Source organism: Plecotus auritus, assembly GCF_963455305.1.
Source record: "Plecotus auritus genome assembly, chromosome: 10".
Taxonomy (NCBI): Eukaryota; Metazoa; Chordata; class Mammalia; order Chiroptera; family Vespertilionidae; genus Plecotus; species Plecotus auritus.
In genome coordinates, this window is record NC_137785.1 from 26,857,514 (window position 1) to 26,877,766 (window position 20,253).

Here is a 20,253-nt window from a genome sequence, read left to right on the forward strand (position 1 = left end):
ACCCCCTGGTGGTCAGCGCAGGTCATAGCAAGCGGTCGAACTCCCGATCGGTCAAACTCCCGAGGGGACAATTTGTGTATTAGCCTTTTATTATATAGGATATACATGAGGAAACTGAGGTCCAGGGAGGTGAAGTAAATATTGAAGCACAACTAGTAAGTGTCAGGATTGAAATTTAAGCCGCTCCAGAGCTCGTGATGTTAGCCTATTTTCAGAGGCAAGGATGGACTAAGTTGTGAGAATTTAAAGAGAACTGCAATAATGGTAGCTCTGATTTTAAAAACACACTTTTTTTTTAAAGGCTCTTGATATGTAGGACTGATAACCTTTCTTTCAGAAAGGGCATTTGTCTAGAAGGATGAACTAGCTTTCAGTAACAAACCAAAGCAGTCTATCAGCGATGGGAGCAGACAATGGGGAATGGACAAAGACAAATATGGGGGATGCTGCCAAGAAAGTAATTTATTTGAGTAAAAAGTCACATTTTCCCATTGCCAAAAAAGATACCATCATTGTCTTTTGACTCAAGCATTTAGTTAGTTTATGTATATATATTTGGATTTAACAGTTTATTATGAGTTATAAGTATCATTTTAAAAACACTGATCCATTAAATCATGTAGAGATAAGTATGCAAAAAGTTTGCAAAACAAAACATACTTTAAACATGTTTAAGTATAGAGATTATCTGCAATTCCAGATTTTTCAGTCACTTCATTATGCTGTGGCAGCCAAGTAGTGCTTAACTTCAGTTGGAGTGAGTCTCCTAAATCCAGCTTCATCGCAGAGTCCAACTTCTATACTATCTCCTGTCATCTGCCTGCCTTTCAAAGCTTTCCTTTAGGGTTAATATGAATGGCATCTTCAAGTTCTAGCTCAGCGGTGGGCAAACTACGGCCCGCGGGCCGGATCCGGCCCGTTCGGCTGTTCTATCCGGCCTGCGGAACCAAAAGAGTGGAGGGTTCTCTTGCTCTCCCCTCCGCTCCTTCACCAGCAGCAGTGTTAACATGGCAACGTCGGGAAACACGGCCGCAGCTCCTTCTTCTGAGTGGGCAGATTTATATCCGCCCATTCAGTAGAAGGAACAACCTCTCAATCTTCCAGAGGCTCCTTGTAATGGCCGCGGACGCGTCCCCCGACATCACCCTGGGAATGCGTAGACACATTATCGTGGTGATGTAGGGAGACACGCCCCTGGAGAGCACAGTATCAGAGCATTAGCTAAAAAGGAGACCAACAACACTGTTCCCGCTGAAGTTGATGTTTTAAAGACCAAAAACCTTTCAACCCAGTCTGCATTGCCATCTACATCTACGTCTCGGGCATAATTTGGAAGTTGCACTAAAGAAAATGTTTAATTTACTGTTTACACATTTTGTTCTTTTCTATTTGTTTTAGTTTTAAATTATTTTATTATATTTAAGTTTAATTTGAAAGGCTTTTGTACCTTTCCTTTGTTAGGCAATTTTATTTTGCCTTTGCCATCTTCAATATAAGGTATGTTATTGTGCTATGATTCCTCCATTTTTTGAAGTTTCAAATTATAATAATTAGTGTTTACATTCTTCTTGTTAAAATGTTTGAAATGAATAAAACTATTGAAATAAAAAAAAAAAAAGACCGTACCCTTTTATGTAATGATGTTTACTTTGAATTTATATTAGTTCACACTAACACTCCATCCATGCTTTTGTTCCGGCCCTCCGGTCCAGTTTAAGAACCCATTGTGGCCCTCGAGTCAAAAAGTTTGCCCACCCCTGTTCTAGCTCTTCATTTTATCTTTTCTCAAGGAAAGTTTTCCATTCACATAGTTCTTCCCCATTGCTGTGGCTTTCCTGACAAAGTAAGCTCCTGATGGATCTGACTGAAATAAATATGGTCGCCCCTCATTCCAACCACAAATTAGTAAAGAAACTCCAAATGGACGAACACCACCTGACTAGGTATATTCTCGCGTCATAGAAGCTACTCTCTGCACCAGCTGAGCTGTGGGAATGGACTTTTGGTAAACAAGGTAATACTGCTGAGCTAGTCTTCGAGCTCTGTGCACAAGCACTCTGTAATCTGGGCCCATGCCACTATATACCAAGCCTATATGTTTGGTAATGGGCTGCACTTTGTGTACACTTCGCTCATCATACAGAATGGATTTCTGTTTCTTCTCCGTTGCTAATACCACGGAGCTTTAATTCCCACTGAAGGGGCTCCTCCAGCTACAGCAGCCAAAGCATATTCAATCTGAACAAGTTTACCAGATGGGCTGAAAGTAGTCAACGGAAAGCGATAACCATGCTCCACCATCTTTACCCGGAGAGCTGGTTTATATTTGATGTGATGACTGACATATTAGTGATTTCATCTAGCATTCCCATCTAGCTAAGTTACTATGTGCTTTCTATTTATCTTAACCATTGCTTTTCCTCTTCTTTCTTGACTTTATAAATGATTGTTAGTTAGTTAGTTAGTTAGTTAGTTAGTTAGTTAATGAAGTGGCACAAGTGGAACTTGAAACCAGCTCTTTTCATTCCAAATCGGTGTGTTCCTCACTACCATGGTGACCCATACCACAAACAAAGACTAGTTGGCGACTCCTTCCGAGGCACTTTTATGAGGAAGTGAGGGATGTAATTAGCCCCTTAATGTGGACATGAATTTCCTGTGGCTCCAGTTAAAATGCAGATTCTGATCAGCCAGTCTGGGTGGAGCCTGAGGTTCTGCACTACTAACCGGCTAGCAGGGGCTCTCCATGCTGCTGGCTCGTGGACCATGCTGTGAATATCCTGGGGCTAGGTCAGCAGTGATGAGGGGACCCAAGGGTAAGGGATCTTACATGGGAGATGTCAGTCAAGAAGAGGTGATAAAGAGCTTTGACCTGAGGACTTGAGTCCAAATCCTGCCTCTGCCCTTTGTGTAGAATGTGGCCCATTGATGACTGACCTGAGCCACAGTTGTTTTTATACAGCCTTATTTAAATATTATTTACATACTATATCATTCACCTATTTAAAGTATACAATGCAATAGTTTTTGGTATATTCACAGAATTGTGCAACCATCACCACAATTAATTTTAGAACTTTTCATTACTTGGAAAGGAAACCCATTAACAGTGATTCCCTGTATCTCCCTCCTTCCCTACCCTGCAACCATGAATCCACTTTTTGTCTCTAAGGATTTGCCCTTTTTTTTTTTTTTAATAAATCTTTATTGTTCAGATTATTACAGGTGTTCCTCTTTTTTTTCCCCCATAGCTCCCCTCCACCTGATTCCCCACCCCACCCCATGCCCTTCCCCCGCCACTGTCTTCACCCATAGGTGTAAGATTTTTGTCCAATCTCTTCCCGCACCCCTCACACTCCCTTCCCCCTGAGAATTGTCAGTCCACTCCCTTTCTATATCCCTGATTCTATTATATTCACCAGTCCATTCTGTTCTTCAGATTTTTTATTCACTTGATTTTTAGATTCACTTGTTGGTAGGTATGTATTTGATGTCATTTTGTTGTTCATAATTTTTATCTTTACCTTTTTCTTCTTCCTCCTCTTCTTAAAGGATACCTTTCAGCATTTCATGTAATCCTGGTTTGGTGGTGATGAACTCCTTTAGCTTTTTCTTATCTGTGAACCTCTTTATCTGACCTTCATCTCTGAATGATAGCTTTGCTGGGTAGAGTAATCTTGGTTGTAGGTTCTTGCTGTTCATCACTTTGAATATTTCTTGCCACTCCCTTCTGGCCTGCATAGTTCCTGCCGAGAAATCAGCTGACAGTTGTATGGGTGCTCCCTTGTAGGTAACTAACCGTTTTTCTCTTGCTGCTTTCAAGATTCTCTCTTTGTCTTTTGCTCTTGGCATTTTAATTATGATGTGTCTTGGTGTAGTCCTCTTTGGATTCCTCTTGTATGGGGTTCTGTGTGCTTCCTGAACTTGTAAGTCTATTTCTTTCACCAGGTGGGGAAAGTTTTCTGTCATTATTTCTTCTAATAGGTTTTCAATATTTTGCTCTCTCTCTTCTTCTGGCACCCCAAAAATTCGGATGTTGGTATGCTTAAAATTGTCCCAGAGGCTCCTTACACTATCTTCATATTTTTGGATTCTTTTTTCTTTTTGTTTTTCTGGTTGGGTGTTTTTTGTTTCCTCATATTTCAGATCTTTGGTTTGATTTTTGGGGTACATTGATCTACAGTTGAGTTTCTGTATATTCTTTATTTCAGACAGTGTATGCTTAATTTCTGACTGGTCCTTTTCCATTTTTTTGGCATTCTCATTAAGATCCTTAAAGGTCTCACTAAGTTCCTCAGCGGTTTTTAGAAGATTCTTGAGTAACCTTATAAATGTGGTTCTGAACTCTATGTCGTCCAGTAGTTTGCTTTCCTCCATTTCTTTCATTCGTGACATGTTTCTTTGTCTCCGCATTTTGCTGCTTCCCTGTGTTGATGGAGTGGCTTTGTGTGGTAGGTGACCTATAGAGGCCAGTAGCTCAGCCTCCCCAATCACCTGAGGTGGACGCCTTTGGTACACCCCTTTGTGGGCTGAGTGCAAAGTCTTGGTGTAGTTAAGCCTTGATTGCTGTTGGTACACTGGGAGGAATTGACCTCCAGGCCAATTGGCTGTGAGGACCCGCTGTGTCTATAATGGAAGAACTGCTGCGCTGGAGACACACTTATGGTGCAGAACTTGTTTCAGTGGGGCTTTGGTGCTCACTGAGTCTGCCTCTTGAATGTGTCACTTATGGATGTGAGGAGTTGAAATCTGGTGTCTCACACTGACCACTAGGTACACTGGCTTCTGGATCTCCAATGGGGTGCAGGTCAGCTACTGTCTGAGGCAACCCAGCAGGTGCTACAGTGAGAACTACAGTTTTCTCCTCTTTGCTTGGAGTTTGGAGGCTTTGGAGCTGTCTGACCCAGGATGCAAGTTTGCTAGGTTAAGCTGCGATAGGGCAGGTCATTCATATGCTAAAGCTGCTGCTTGGAGCTTGGGTGGGTTTGTAGATTGTGCAGGGCGGGGTCTCAGGGTGTCACTAGGCTAGGGCGTGGCAAACAGCAATGGCTGCCAGTTAGCCGGCTCTGGGTCTTCCACCGCGCCCTGCACCCCAGCGCAGTAAACAATTATTCCTGCACGCAGCCCTGCAAGCAAGCCACCCTCACTTTCCGAACCCACGGCAGACAGTCCAGCTTCTCCCCATAGGAGTTTGGGTCCCCCGCGTCTCCTTAGAAACTGGAGTTTGGAGTAATCGGAAGCTTGTCTCCCTTCGGGTTGAAAAAAGCAGTGCTCCCAGTCGCCCGTCGCCAGCCCGATTTGCACACCTCCGTACCTCAGCTTTTCAGCGCTTGTGCACCTCTCAGTGCTGTTTTCTCTTTTCTTCTAGTTGTAGAACTTCCACTCAGCCAGCTTTCCCGTGGTTCTGGGTGATAGATGTTTTGTCTTTTAGTTGTAGTTTTGAAATTGTTGTGCGAGGCAGCAGTTTAGGTGTTTACCTATGCCGCCATCTTGGATCCTCTCGGATTTGCCCTTTTTGGACATCCTATCTAATAAATGAGTAATATGCAAATTGACCGTCACTTCAACACACAAAATGGCTGCCCCCATGTGGACACAAGATGGCTGCCACAAGATGGCCAGCAGGGGAGGGCAGTTGGGAGGGACCAGGCCTGCAGGGGAGGGCAGTTAGGGGTGACCAGGCCAGCAGAGGAGGAAAGTTGGGGGTGACCGGGCCTGTAGGGCAGGGCAGTTGGGGGGGACCAGGCCTGCAGGGGTAGGCAGTTGGGGGGGGGGACCAGACCAGCAGGGGAGAGCAGTTGGGGGGGACCAGACCAGCAGGGGAAGGCAGTTGGGGGGGACCAGGCCTGCAGGGGAGGGCAGTTAGGGGTGACTGGGTCAGCAGGGGAGGGCAGTTGGGGGGGACCAGGCCTGCAGGGGAGGGCAGTTGGGGGGGACCAGACCGGCAGGGGAAGGCAGTTGGGGGGACCAGGCCTGCAGGGGAGGGCAGTTAGGGGTGACCAGGCCTGCAGGGGAGGGCAGTTGGGGGGGACCAGGCCTGCAGGGGCAGGCAGTTGTGGGGGGACCAGACCAGCAGGGGAGAGCAGTTAGGGGTGATGAAGCGGGCAGGGGAGGGCAGTTAGGGGTGACTGGGTCAGCAGGGGAGGGCAGTTGGGGGGGACCAGGCCTGCAGGGGAGGGCAGTTGGGGGGGACCAGTCCGGCAGGGGAAGGCAGTTGGGGGGACCAGGCCTGCAGGGGAGGGCAGTTAGGGGTGACCAGGCCTGCAGGGGAGGGCAGTTGGGGGGGACCAGGCCTGCAGGGGCAGGCAGTTGTGGGGGGACCAGACCAGCAGGGGAGAGCAGTTAGGGGTGATGAAGCGGGCAGGGGAGGGCAGTTAGGGGTGACTGGGTCAGCAGGGGAGGGCAGTTGGGGGGGACCAGGCCTGCAGGGGAGGGCAGTTGGGGGGGGACCAGACCGGCAGGGGAGGCAGTTAGGGGTGACAAGGCCGGCAGGGGAGGGCAGTTAGGGGCAATCGGCTGGCAGGGGAGCAGTTAGGCATCAATCAGGCTAGCAGGGGAGTGGTTAGGGGGTGATCATGCTGGCAGTCAGAAGTGGTTAGGGGCAATCAGGAAGGCAGGCAGGTGAGCAGTTGGGAGCCAGCAGTCTTGGATTGTGAGAGGGATGTCCGACTGCCCGTTTAGGCCCGATCCCTGGGATCGGGCCTAAACAAGCAGTCGGACATCCCTCGAGGGGTCCCAGATTGGAGAGGGTGCAGGCTGGGCTGAGGGACACACACCCCCGTGCACAAATTTCATGCACCAGGCCTCTAGTTTCATATAAAAGAAATCACACAATATGTGTCCTTCTGTGACAGGGTTATTTCCCTTAGCATAATGTTTTCAAGGCTCATTCCTTTTCTTTACCAAGGTTTTATTTCTACAAATCACAGCTGATGAACACCAGCACCTTCATACATGCAGACCATGCTCCAACTCGGGCGTGGGGCACAGTCTGTGAGGAGAGCGGCTTTTAGGGATGGGGGTGGCAGGACAGGTAGAAACCTGCAAAGTACAGAGTACTGGGTGGAGAGGGGTCAGGGCCCGGGGGCCTCAGCCAGAGCAGCCCAGCAGCCACACTGTGTGCATTTGATCACCCGACCCACTTCCAGCTTGCTTTTGGGGACTGGCAAATGCAGCTTGTCTCCACATTGGTGTCCCATGTCTGAGTGTATGAAAGCAGCATAAGTTCTCATACCCCTGCCTTTTCCATTTTGAGACCAGGTTTTTGTCTGCCCAGCCTTCTTTAATACAATACAGGGTAGGGTACAAGTAGGTGTGCTGTTGTTCATGTGGAAAAAATAATACAATAATTCTAATATATAAAAATCCAGGGTCCGTAACATCCGACCGAAGGCTCTACTGAACACTGGAAGTCAGTCCTGCAGTCAGTGCTGCATTGCTGTGGTGACCCAGCACACTGCCCAGGGGGCTGTGGATCAGGCCCGGAGAGAGACCCAAAGAGAGAGGCAGGGTCTGATCCACAGCCTCTGTGGCAGCTGTTGATCAGCTGTTGCATCTCTTTCTCTCCGGGCTTTGCCAGCAGCCATGCCTCTGTTTCTCTCTGGGCCTCTGCAGGGGCTGCTGATCAGCACGCCTCTCTGATCAGGCCCGAGATAGGCCCAGAGATGCTGACTGGCATAGAAACTGACCAATCAGAACCAAATCTGGGTGAACTGTGAGGAGCCAATGATTCCCATGAGGCAGAGCTTTTGACGCTGACTGGCATAGAAACCAACCAATCAAAACCAAATTGGCTGGCAAGAGAGGGCAGTTGGGGGCAAGATCAGGCCGGCAGGGGAGGGCAGTTAGGGGCGATCAGGCAGGCAGGCAGACACAGTTAGGGGCGATCAGGCAGGCAGGCAGGTGAGCGGTTAGGAGCCAACGGTCCCAGATTGCGAGAGGGATGTCCGATTGGAGAGAGTGCAGGCTGGGCTGAGGGAACCCCCCTCCGTGCACGAATTTTGTGCACCGGGCCACTAGTTAATAAATAATAGTATAAGGGTAAACTCTGTCTCACATACTCAAACTGTAAATCTACTTTTGCCCACCCTGTATTCATATAGTTCTGTGCTTATGGCTTTCTGTTTATAGAACAGGCAACAAACCAGCAGGTTTTCAAGTGGTGGATCCTGAGGATGGGCCCCAGAGATTCACTTTCTTTCCCTCATGAGGTTGTGTTTCAGCTTCTGTCATCTTTTGATCTGTTTCATCCAGTGTTGGCTTGGTCAACTCCCAGCCCACTGGGGGAGCTTTTTAGCCTCTTTTGACTTTAGGTATTTTTCTCCTTCGCCAGGGTAGGGAAGTTTTCACCATTATTTATTCAAATAGGTTTTCTGTCCCTTTCTCTCTCTCTTCTCCTTCTGGGACCTCTATGATGTGAATATTAGTATGCTTGATATTGTCCCAGAGGTCCCTTATGCTATCCTCATTTTTAAAATCCTTTCTTCTTTTTGATCTTCAATTGGATGATTTCCAGTATCGTCTTTTCCTGGTTGATGGTCCATTCTTCTGCATCATCTGACCTGCTGTTGATTTCCTCCAGTATATTTTTCATTTAAGTTGTTATATTCTTCAGTTCTGACCAGTCCTTTTTGTAATTTCAATCTCTTTGTTGAAGTCCTCACTGAGTTTATCCACTTGTCTGTGGAATTTGATAAGCATCTTTATAACTCTTTATCTAATAGACAGCTTACCTCCATTTCATTTAGTTCTTTTTTCTGGGTTTTTGTCTTGTTTCTTTGTTTGAACATAGTCTTTTGTCTCTTCATTTTGTCTCTTTGTTTCTAGGTATTAGGTGGGTCAACTACATCTCCTGGTCTTGAAAAAGTGGCCTTATGTAGAAGGTGTCCTGTGTGGCCCAGTGGTGGAATCCCCCTTGTCACCAGAGCCAGATGCTCCAGAGGTGTTCCCTGAGTGGACTAGTGTAGCCTCCTATTGTGGACACACTGGCAGGCAAGGATGGTCCCTGGCCCACTGGCTGTGAGGCCTGGTCACAACTGCTTGTGGGGTCACTGGTGCACAGGGAAGGCCTGTGGTGTAGCTGGCTGTGAGCCCAGCCACACTATTGCAGACACACTGCTGTGTGCTGGTGCCAACTGAGATGTCCACCAGATGTGTCAGGGAAGGAGCTACTTGGAGGGGTGACAGCCTGGGTGGGTCCTCAAGGAAATGCCAGGATGGGGTGAATAGTGTCAGCAAGGTTAAGGTGCCTGCCAGGGTCAGACCAACTAGGTGGAGGAGACTCAAGATAGGGGAAATAATGGTGCCCAACAGCAGAAAGTTCTAATAGATCCTTGTTCCTCTAGCACACACCCTAAAATTAGTCAGTGCATCACCTTCACGAATGACCAAGGTGATTTTCTTTATTTTTTCTTTATTTTTTATTGATTTGAGAGAGGGAAAGAGAGAGGGAGAAGGAGAGAGAGAGAGAGAGAGAGGATGAGAATCATCTATTGTTGTCCCACTTACTTATGCATTCATAGGTTGATCCTTATATGTGGCCTGACTGGGTGTCAAACCTTCAACCTTGGCATGCTGGAAAGGCACTCTCACCAACGGAGCTACCTGGCCAGGGCTGCCCCGGTGCTTTTCAAACTGCTGTCTCTGTGCTGGGACTCAGAAAGAGTTCAGCCTGGGTTTCTTAGAGCACTTTGGCTGTCCCTGGTATAAGTCCCACTGGTTTTCAAAGCCAGATGTTATGGGGGCTCCTCTACCTCGTGCAGGTCCCCCAGGCTGGGCTTGGACCCCTCACTCTTTGTGGACAACCTCTGCAGTTGTGATATCCCTCCCACTTGTGAGTCACCCCCTGGGGAGTGGGGGCAGGGTGGGTCCTGACTGGACTTAGTCTCTACCCCTCCTACCCATCTCAGTGTGGCTTTTTCTTCATATCTGTAGTTGTAGAAAATCTGTCCTGTGAGTCTTCAGGTTGTTCTCAGAGACAGCTGTTCTGGGTGAGCTCAGGATCTTCTTACTCAGCCATCTTGAGCTCGAAGCCAGGAGCCTTGCTCTTGAATGCCAATTTAGCTTGTCCATGGAAAGTTGTTCCTTTTTGTTGGTGCACTGCCCCACAAGAAATGTGTTTCTGGATTGCCGAGTTACTGCCCTCTGTCTTTTTACTGTTAATGATGTCATTTGCATAAAAAATTTAACTGTTGACTAAGTATAGTACATCCATTTTTTTAATTTTCTTGTTGGGCTTTTGGTGTCGTATCTAAGAAACCATTGCCATAAAAAGAGAAACCAATGCCTAATCCAAAGTCATGAAGATTTGCTTTCTGCTATGAGTTATGATTTTAGCTCTTACATTAAGGTCTGTGAGCCTCTTTGAGTTAATATTTGTATGTGCTGTTTTGTAGGGCTCAAACCTTATTCTTTTGCATGTGGGTGTCCAGCTGTCAGCACCATTTGTTGAAAAGACTGTCCTTTCCCCACTGAATTGTCTTGGAATATTGTTGAAAATCAATGGACCATACATATGAGGATTCAGAGCATCAGATTTTTATCTTTGAACTCAGGATAAAAATTAATGCCAGCGTCCTATTGCTATTCTGAGGGTTACGTGGGATAATTCACATGAAGAGCTTTCCATACATGGCCTGGCACCTAGAAGGCATGCAGGCATTGGGCAAGGATGTGGTGATGAGGAAGACAGTGTAGGTGCAGGCGGTGGGCTGTTCTCTCCTGGAAGGAGTGCACTGCTCAGGAGCCACAGGCTGGAGGGAGGGGCTGTGGCGGGGTGGGGGGGTGGGGGTGGGGGTGGGAGGCTTCACTCCTCCTAGCCCCACGCGTCCTTGCCATGCCAGCAGGACCTGGCCCATCATACCCAACCTGGCCAGCAGGCATGGAAAGAATGACTCGTCTTTTCACGAAGATGGACGATGATCTCAGGTGAGGGGTAGGGGTTTGGAACAAAACGTCCTTGGTAACAAAGGCTTGGAGAAAACATGGCCCCAAACAGTGGTTTCCAGGGAGGCCCCTTCGCCCAGATTTTCTCACTGGGCCCCGTGGCCTGCGGAGCAGCTGCAGGAGGCATTTCTTCCCTCCAGAGCCTGGCTCATCCTCAGGCTTCTCGAATCCTTGGTGAAGTGTGTGAGGGCACCCAGGCAGCCAGCGTGCCAGTGCCGGCTCAGGACCGCACTCACGTTGCTCTGCTGTGGGCTGGGGCTGAGGCTGAAACGCCGTGTCCCGCCCCCCCCCCCCCCCCCCCCCCCGCTTTCTCAGTCATTTCCAGAGGCCTGGCGTGTCCACATTCTCTCTCCCAGAACGCTCTGTGCAGCTGGATTCGATGGAGTGCCTCCATTGAATGGGAACCCATGTCCTTCCTGTCCCACCTCCTGGGGCAGAGTGGGTTCCTTTCACATGGTGACACCATGCCTCTGGCCTCAGGGAAGACCTGGATTCTAAGCTGCTTCTCATACTTTGGGAATCCTGCTTGCACCGAGTGCTACTTCCTGTGCAAAATCACATGCAAAATTAATTAGCTAGCGTCCTGGTGACTTATTCTTCCGTCTGAGCTGCTGCTGCAGCCTCTGCTGTCCCATCGGGAGCAGGTTCTCGGCCCTCGAGGGCGGGCAGTGTCCTTCTCTCAGAGGCTCCCCCATCTGCTACCCCTCCCGAGGCCCTTAAAACCTGGCTCCTTCGTGACCACACAGACCCTCTCAGGGACCAGATACCAGTGCTGGCACTGCTGGGAAAGTCCGAGTTAGTCCAATGCGGGGCTGATGAAGAGGAGCCCAGGTCTTCCCTCTGGGCAGCCCTCCCTGACCAGAGTCCCCACAATGCCGGCGGTGTGCCAGCTGGCCAGGACAGTGTGTCAGTCTGGCCTGTCACATCTTCTTCCAAGATGCAGTCCCCTGCAGCCCCTGCCGCTCAGGGTCAGGTAGCCTCAGCCCTGCAGCCCCTGCCACTCAGGGTCAGGTAGCCTCAGCCCTGCAGCCCCTGCAGCTCAGGGTCAGGTAGCCTCAGCCCTGCAGCCCCTGCCGCTCAGGGTCAGGTAGCCTCAGCCCTGCAGCCCCTGTGTCAGTGCCTCTTGGCTCTCTGTTGTCATTACGGGCCGTACATCCCTGTGAGGGCCGGGACTGGCTGTCCTGGTCACTGCTGAGTGCTGGCAGCTGGTGAGGACTCCTGGGGCCTTGCTGCATGACCACTGGCCAGTGTCAGGTGTGGCCCCTGGGGCCTGGCTCTTCCTGTGCATTCTGTCCCTCCTTCCGTCTGCTAGGGAGGGACTTCTGTAGCACCTTCCTCACCTGACTCCTTCCTCCAGGATAATATATACAAGACCTCCGCTGCCTCCCCACTGACCTAACCCCATCCCAGGGAGCTGGTCCTGCCCACTCGTCCACTTGGCTTGTCCCCGCTCCTCTGCGGGAGCCGTACCTGCCTACTGCCCTGCCCTGCCCTGTCAGGAGGAGGCTCTGGAGCAAACAGCCTGGGCCGTGGTCCCTGAACAGCCCTGGTGGCTTGGGCTGTACCTGAGGGGAAGGGCGCTGTGCAGAGGCAGCAAGGGCTGACGCTGGGCTGGGCACTCACCCCCACTGGCCTCAGTGTCCTCAAGGGTGCGGGCATGGTCACTGTCTACAGTGGATACTGTGGACAGGGGGAAGAGCGGGATTCCTGCTTGTGCTCAGCAGTGCCTGGCCTTTTAGGAGAGCCCACGAGGGCTGGCCATCCTGTCGCCCTGGCACCTGTGAGGGGCATGGCTGTCTGCCCACTGTCCCTGGAGTTGCTGGGGGACAGGCCTGCTCACTGTGGGAACTACTGGGAAAGGAAGGACTGAATCGATGAATATGGGATCGTGGTTTGGGAGGTAGGTGGGGTGGGAAGGATGGCTTCTCCCCACATGTTCTTGCATCCAGCTCGACTTTTTTGAAGCAAAAATAGCAGCTGAGCCTGTTTTTTCAGCTTCTCGTTTTCAAAACAGAGCTGCATTTCATCAAAACCTCTAAATATTTATTTTAACATTCCTCCTATAATTTAAAATTATTTGCTGTATTCTAAGGGATGTTTCATGTTTCCTGTTGGGCAATCGCTTTTTATCTCCACTGTGCAACCAGCAGTCTCCATACCTTGTCATGAACTGGGGGGCAAAGCTGTCATCTCCCAAAGCTGGGGCGTCCCCTTGCACGCAGGAGCTCCAAGGGTCACGACTGGATGGCAGAGGCGAGGCCGCCTCTAGTCTCCTCGGGCAGCCTGTGGGGGGAGGACGAGTAGGGTTCTGGTTCTACCATGGCCGGGTGGCCTGGGGTCACCTTCTTTGCCTCTTTTTTTCCCAAAAAAATTTTACGAGAGAGAGATCCAGGAGAGACAGCTGCCTCTTGTATGCACCCCAATTGGGGATTGAACCCGCAACCCTTTGGTACACAGGACAACACTCCAACCAAATGAGCCACAGCAGCCAGGGTCCTGCTTTTCCTCTGGCAAGTCATTTTCTTCAAGTGCCCACTCCTGGGGTTTCCCACATCCCATCCCATGTGGTGACTGTACGTGTGCAGCATCCAAATGCCTTGCAAACCGTAGAAAGGGACCGGGCTTCCTGTTCTTTCTAGTACCGGGGTTGTGGCCAGGGGAGAACGGCCAGGCACTAGCCAGTCACCTCTAACACTCTCCCTTTTAAGCAAAGAAGCAGCACATCTCAGGCCCAGAGGCTATGGTGGGCCAGAGGATCTAACTAGAATTTAAGGATTTAAAAAATGATTTTTTTTAAGGTGTGAAACCCGCTGCCTTGCCAGCCTCTGGTTCCTGGGCCCTGTGCCATCCACCAGTGGCCCGCGGGACACAGGGAACCCCCAGCTGGCAGGGGCAGTAGGGAGCCTAGGAAATATAAAAACATTTGTTGATTCAGTTAAAAGTTCAGTGTTGAAGGTACAATGATTTATTTTTGCAGAGTTAACATAAATTCAAATTTTGGTGGCATAGTAAAAACAATATTTTTGCTAAACTGGGACATCTATGAGGCAGAAATATGCTTGGAATCAATGCTGCCCCACAAGCAATAATTGCATCAGAATATTCTCCCAATCACAATAGAAGCTGAGGTTGTCCAAACGTAGAACTGTTAAGTAGAGAAACGAGACCACAAATCTGTGTGATGAAGCCCACATGGCATGAGGAGCAGAAGCAGCCTAAGCCGGCAGTCCCTGCTCTCTCCCTGGGCTGTCTGCCTCCGTGGGTCCAGAGGGTTCGAGCCTGTGGCCTACAGTGGCTTTGAATTGCTTTGCAAACGGGTCCTTACATTATGTTTGCATTTTGCTCAAAATTTACTGGAAACTTTAAGTTTTTCAGTGAATGTTGTACTAGAAAAATTCAGTTCCTGAAGCGTTTGATGAAGCGTTTCATGGGAAGATGCTGAATCGCTGCCCTACCAGAGCCCGGGAGGGGCAGAGGCTGGCACCTGGGGCTGGCTTCCCTGGCAGTGCCACAGTCTTGCTCTGGAACGTCCTGGGCTCGAAGAATCTTCAGATGAAGTTCACATTTTTTAATTGGATACATTTACTAGTATATTCTCTACTCAAATGGAATGTAGTTGAGACAGCCCAAGATTTTGAAACATTTCAAAAGAATCCCAAGTTGATGAGTTTTGGCCCGTGGAATATTTGTTGATGAGACGTTCTCTGAATGGAGACAGACAGACAGCACCTGCTCAGATATCCAGGCTGCAGTGACCACAGGAGTCCACATGGGAAATCAGAATGGAGAAAGCCCTCCACTTCAGTCAAATCTCCTCCAAGCTCACCAGGTCATATCGGCACTGCACTCTGCCGATAGGAAGAGCAGTTTCTCACCCTGGCCGGGTGGCTGGCTTGGCTGGGTGCCCTCCTGTGTGTGGAGGGGTTGCCAGTTTGATTCCCGCCCGGGGTCCATGCCTGGGTTGTGGGTGGGTGAGGGGCATGGGGAAGGTGGCCGATGGGTTGGTGTTTCGCTCTCACATTGATGTTTCTCTCTCTTTCTCTTCCTCTCCCTTCCTTTCCCTCTAAGAATCAATAAACTATTATTTAAAAAATTAATAAAAAGAGAAGTATGCAAGGCTACTTATTCATGTCCAGAACTTAAAAAAAGAGTATTTTCTCAATAAAATATTACACTTTATACAATCAGCCAAAGGTTTCAACATTTTTGAATTTATCAATGACAAAGTTCAACAGTGAAGAAGATTGAGAATAATTTATGAAAAAGAAAACTAATAATTAATGAAAGCAAATTCTTTAAAAAATACCAGTGACATAGTTTTAGAGGCAGATATGCTTGCATAATTTATATTTGATAATAGTTTAAATAGACCTATTTTATAGGTCCACCAATAAAGAAAATAAAAATGTCAGACAATAAATAGTTATTTCCAAAAGTATATATTTTAAAACTTATTTTTATTTTTTAAAATATTTTTTTATTGATTTCAAAGAGAGGAAGAGAGAGGGAGAGATAGAAACTTCAACGATGAGAGAGAATCACTGATCAACTGCCTCCTGCACACCCCGTACTGGGGATTGAGCCTGCAACCCAGGCATATGCCCTGACCGAGAATCAACAGTTCATGGGTCAACACTCAACCACCGAGCCGCACCAGCAGGGCTTAAACTTATTTTAAGTGCCGCCTTTTACTCTCCCACATGTCTTGGTTTGCTTGATAAGTTATATTGTCACCCTGGTTGCATAATATCCCATCTGTGGCATTATTCTTTTGTTCCCTTTGTTTTCCTTGCTCCTTAAAGATACAAAGATATCTTACTCATTTTTGTTCATTATTCACATAATCCAAATGTCCAACAAATACTTAGTGCCTACTCTATGCCAGATATTGTAACTCTGTAAACCCAGAAAGTAGCAAGGTTTTAGCAATGCAAGGTTCTTTAAAGTTGGATGGAAGGATGGGTGCATGGAAGGACGGGTGGATGGATGGGTGAATGGATGGCTGGCTGATCCTGGGTGTGTGCATCGATGGATGAGTGCACGGTGGATGGATGAGAGGGGATTAACTGTAGTAATTAATGAGGGCATCACTGATACTTTAAAAGTGAGTTTTCTCCTTTCCTAAGTCTGAAGTATGTTCCCCTGGTTCATACAATACAATCTCATGGTTGGCTAGCTCATTTCACATTGTTTTGTGGCACTGTGAGCCCCTGTTCATCAGAGAAAGTGGGTGAGAAACCAAGAGTATGTCAATGTAAACCTCCCAAACCCTCGCTAGGAAACAGATGGACTTTGGGTTTCTGAATGGTGGTCTGTGGGATCCTTTGTGAATGGACAGGGCACTTGCTGGGTGGAGGCCAGGGCTGGCCAGGGGCCCTTTCAGTGAGATGGGATCACGCTCTACACCAAATGCGGCGTCCACATTGACTCTGAGCAGGTAGCAGGCAGCGGAGACCCACCACACTCGTGGACGAGAACCTTGCCTCACACAGCATCTTTTATCCAATCTGGAACCCAGGCGTATCTACTGAACACCTCCCCCAAGAGGCCACCCATCGCCTGTGCATATACAACACACCTCCACCTGCCCTGGGCTCCCCCAGCCCTTGGCTCACGCTGCCCCAGGTGACCATGACTCATCTTACTAGTATTCATCCAGGTCCCCATGAGCTTGGTGTCCCCTGGTGCTTAGCGAAGGTAATTGAATGAGGGCGTTGCTGCAGGATCGGCTTCCTCTCCTACTTACCATTTCAGTGAGGCACTCACTCAGGAGTCCCACGTTCAGAAGCTTTGGAAATCTAGGCCTTTGCGCTGTGTAACCAAGTCAAATCCCAACTTCTCAGTCCCTGGAGTTGTAGGAGGAAACGACTGGTCAGAACACTGATGATTCTGAGCACTCGCTGTGCCGGCACTGGGCCCAGTGCTCTGTGCACATTAGCTCTGTAACCCACACAGAGCCCAGAGTGGGGCTGCCAGCACTCGCCATTTTTAGTTGGGGGAACTGAGGCACAGAGAGGTGAGGAAGCTGACCAAGGTCCCACAGCTGGTATAACGGCACAGGCAGGATCATAACAGATGGGCTGGCCCCACAGCCTGCATTTGTTCTTTCTTCCTGCATTTTATTATGAAAAACTTCAAACACACAGAAAAGTTAAAATAAATTTACAGCAAATAGCCACCTACTTACCCACCACCAGATTCCATCATTAACAGAGAACTGCAATCACTTTATCATATCTAGCCATCTCTCCATCTTTCTATTCATCAGCAAATCCATCTTATTTCTGTATGCATTTCAAAAAAACAATTGCCTTCACCCCTAAACATTTGAGCCAACATTTCATCAACTACAGTTCAATATTTGTTTATGGTTTTAAGTAAAATTCCCATGCAATGAAATGCACAAATCTTGGGTGTACTATTCTCTGAATTTTGACAGAAGCAAGCACCCATGAAACGCCTTCTGTGTGTGACCTGGAACTTTCCCATCAGCCAGGAAAGTCTCCTCATTTACAGTGAACCCCTGCTTCCCCGCCCCCACTGAGACAACCACTGTCCGGGTTTGTTTGTTTTTTTTTTTATCATAGGTTAGTTTTGCCTGTTCCAGAACCTCATGTAAATCAGAGTCTGCATTTCTAATCACTAGTGTATGCTACCACTTGAATGAGGGGTGTTTCAAGGGCTAGCTTTGTGGGACTGGTAGAATTTTGCTTTCTCTGTGTATCAGCCAGGGTTCTCCAGAGAAACAGAACCAATAGGATATCTATCATCTAGCTCATCTTATCTCATCTCATCTCCCATCTAACAGCTATCTATCATCTTTCTTTCTATCATCTATCTATCTATCCATCCATCTATCTATCTATCATCTATCTATCATCTGAGAGATATTTTCAATTGAAGGATTATGGGGCTAGCAAGTCTGAAATCTGAAGGGCAGGTCAACAGGCTGGCAACTGGCAGGATTCACAGTCCTGAGACAGAACTTCTTCTTTGGAAAATCTTGTGTTGTTTTTTTCTCATAAGAACTTCAACCGGTTGAATGAGGCCCACTCACCTATAACCTCCCTTCCTCAGAGCCAGCGGACGGTAGATGCTGACCACATCTATTAAATACCTTCGCAGCAACATCAAGACTGGTGGCCGACCAGACAACTGGGCACCAGAGCCTCTCTAAGTTGGCACATGAATTAGCACTCACCCGGCGTAATGCTTCCGAGTTGAAACCTCCAGCCCTGGCCCTGGCTGAGAGTGTGGGAAGGTGGTTCCCAGCAGGAGGAAGGTCCACCCAGAGACCTAACTGGAAGGGAAGAGCCATGGCCCTGGCTGCAAGGCTCAGCAGTCATTGGAGGGAGCCGTGCGGGGCCGGAGCCAGGCGGCCTGGAGGTGGTGGTGGTGGTGGTGGTGGTGGGGTCTGCGCCTCCTTCCTCAGCCCCGCGGAGAGCGCAGCTGTTGTGTAACAAAAGGGATTCTTTGCGCCGTTCTCCAGGATGACTCGATACTCCCAATAGATGATCTGATTATGTTTTAATGAGAATAATATTTGCTTGGAGGAAGGATGAACCCAGCCACGTTTTTATGTCAGCCAGATGTCTTCAACTATTTATCCCCTCCCAACATTGGGGTTCTGGCAAAACCTGCACTGACGTTTGGTCCCAAAGATCCTCTCCCTGGGCCCCACCTCTCCCAGCCACCCTTCAAGTGTTTCCAGGGAATGTAAGCCATGTGTAGCTAATTCATTGACACGTTGCTCATCAAAATATAGACTTTTGTGAGAACTCATTGGCGCCTGGGTAGCATTTTAAATCTTTTTTATAAGCCTCTTACTGAGCCTGTTGTTTTGAGCCAAGTGTTAACAGAACCTCAACTTCAAAAGACTGACGTTTGGTCCGAAACTCAGTAGCTCTGGTGTTTGAGCGGGCACTGAACTTGGCCGCACATTTCGAGTGATTTTAGGCTGAGCAAAGCCAGGCAAGGCGGTTGGGAAAGCCGACTCTAGGCAAAGTTATTAACTATTTTCTTCCCCTTTATATTTTTCAGGTTGACAACAGGCTTTGAGCAGGAAATCCAGGGCCCACTGCTGTGACAGGTAGGACTCAATGTCACTTGCTCCTCTGTTGGTTGGGATGGCCCAGGGTGTGGCTATGTTGTCTTGCACGGGGTCTTGAGGAGTCTAGGTAACTTCTTTTTTTATAGCCTTTTTTCTTCTGCCAAAGAGTGGGATATAGAGCAGTCATTTTGTCTGTTTCTTTACTCTAGAACTTCATTCATTCTTCATTCACTTATTCATTAATTTTATTGAACACCTATCATGTGACAAGCACCCTAATAAGGGCTGGGCATCGGTGATCAGCATAAGGCACTATGTGTGCCCTCCTGGAGCTGACACACAAGTCGGGGAGATAGGTGACTAACAGGGAAACAGCTAAATGGAACTGTGATTGCCATTTGTGATGAAGGGAAAGACCTAAGTATGACAAGACAGGAGGCTCCTCTGGCAGGAGGTGGGAAGACTGAAGTCTGAAGCTTGAGAAGGAAGGTGTGGGGAGGGGAGAAAGGAGAGCATTCTGGGAGGGGAACAGAGTATGCAGGATCCCTGGGTCTCTGAAGGACTGGGTATGTTCAAGAACCAGGAAACTGACAAAAAGGAGGAGGCAGGCCAGGTCACGCTGGGCTCAGAGGCAACAGAAAGGAGTTTGCATTTTACCCAAAGAGTAATGAGAAGATATTGACATGTCTGCAGAGGGATTTGGTCCCGTTTTTGTTGTTGTTTAAGTCAGGTGTTTTGAGATATAATCCACATCAGTAGAATTCACCCTTTTGTCATGCTGTTTTGAGTTTCAACAAATGCATACAGTTGTGTATCCAGCATCACAATGAGGATCCAGAGGGTGGCATCACCCCCACCGCTAACTCCCTCATGGCCTGTGTAGTCAACCGCTTTCCATCCGCCAGCCCCTAGCAGCCCTCATCTGATTTCTGTAACAGAGATTAGTTTTGCCTTTTCCAGAACGTCATCAAAATGGAATGATGCAGAATGCAACCCTTTGAGTCTGTCTTCCTTCACTTGTCACAATGCATCAGACGGTCAGGCTGTTGCAGGCATCAATAGTTTGCTCCTTTGATCACTGAGTGGTAGTCTGCGATTCAGACGCCCGAACATTGGTTTATCCAGCCACCTGCTGAAGGGTGTCTGGGCAGGCTCCAGTTCTTGGCAGCCGCGTATAGAGCTGCTCTGAGCTTTGTGCTTAGAACGATGTTACTGCTCCTCTCTCCCACTCCTTGCCAATGCTCCATTCATATTTGCAG

The 20,253-nt window shown here is 48.4% G+C and overlaps 2 pseudogenes across 2 annotated transcripts; both read right to left on the reverse strand.

Annotated features, from left to right (window-relative positions):
- Window positions 1–717: 717 nt before the first annotated feature.
- Window positions 718–2,310, reverse strand: LOC308235572 (proteasome subunit alpha type-2-like; annotated as a pseudogene). Its single transcript has 2 exons — window positions 1,756–2,310; window positions 718–871 (listed from the first exon to the last, which is right to left on the reverse strand). The product of its transcript is annotated as a proteasome subunit alpha type-2-like (transcript).
- A 4,779-nt stretch (window positions 2,311–7,089) lies between these two features.
- On the reverse strand, window positions 7,090–8,352 carry LOC308235952 (protein BUD31 homolog; annotated as a pseudogene). Its single transcript has 2 exons — window positions 8,094–8,352; window positions 7,090–7,293 (listed from the first exon to the last, which is right to left on the reverse strand). The product of its transcript is annotated as a protein BUD31 homolog (transcript).
- Between the last annotated feature and the right edge of the window lie 11,901 nt (window positions 8,353–20,253).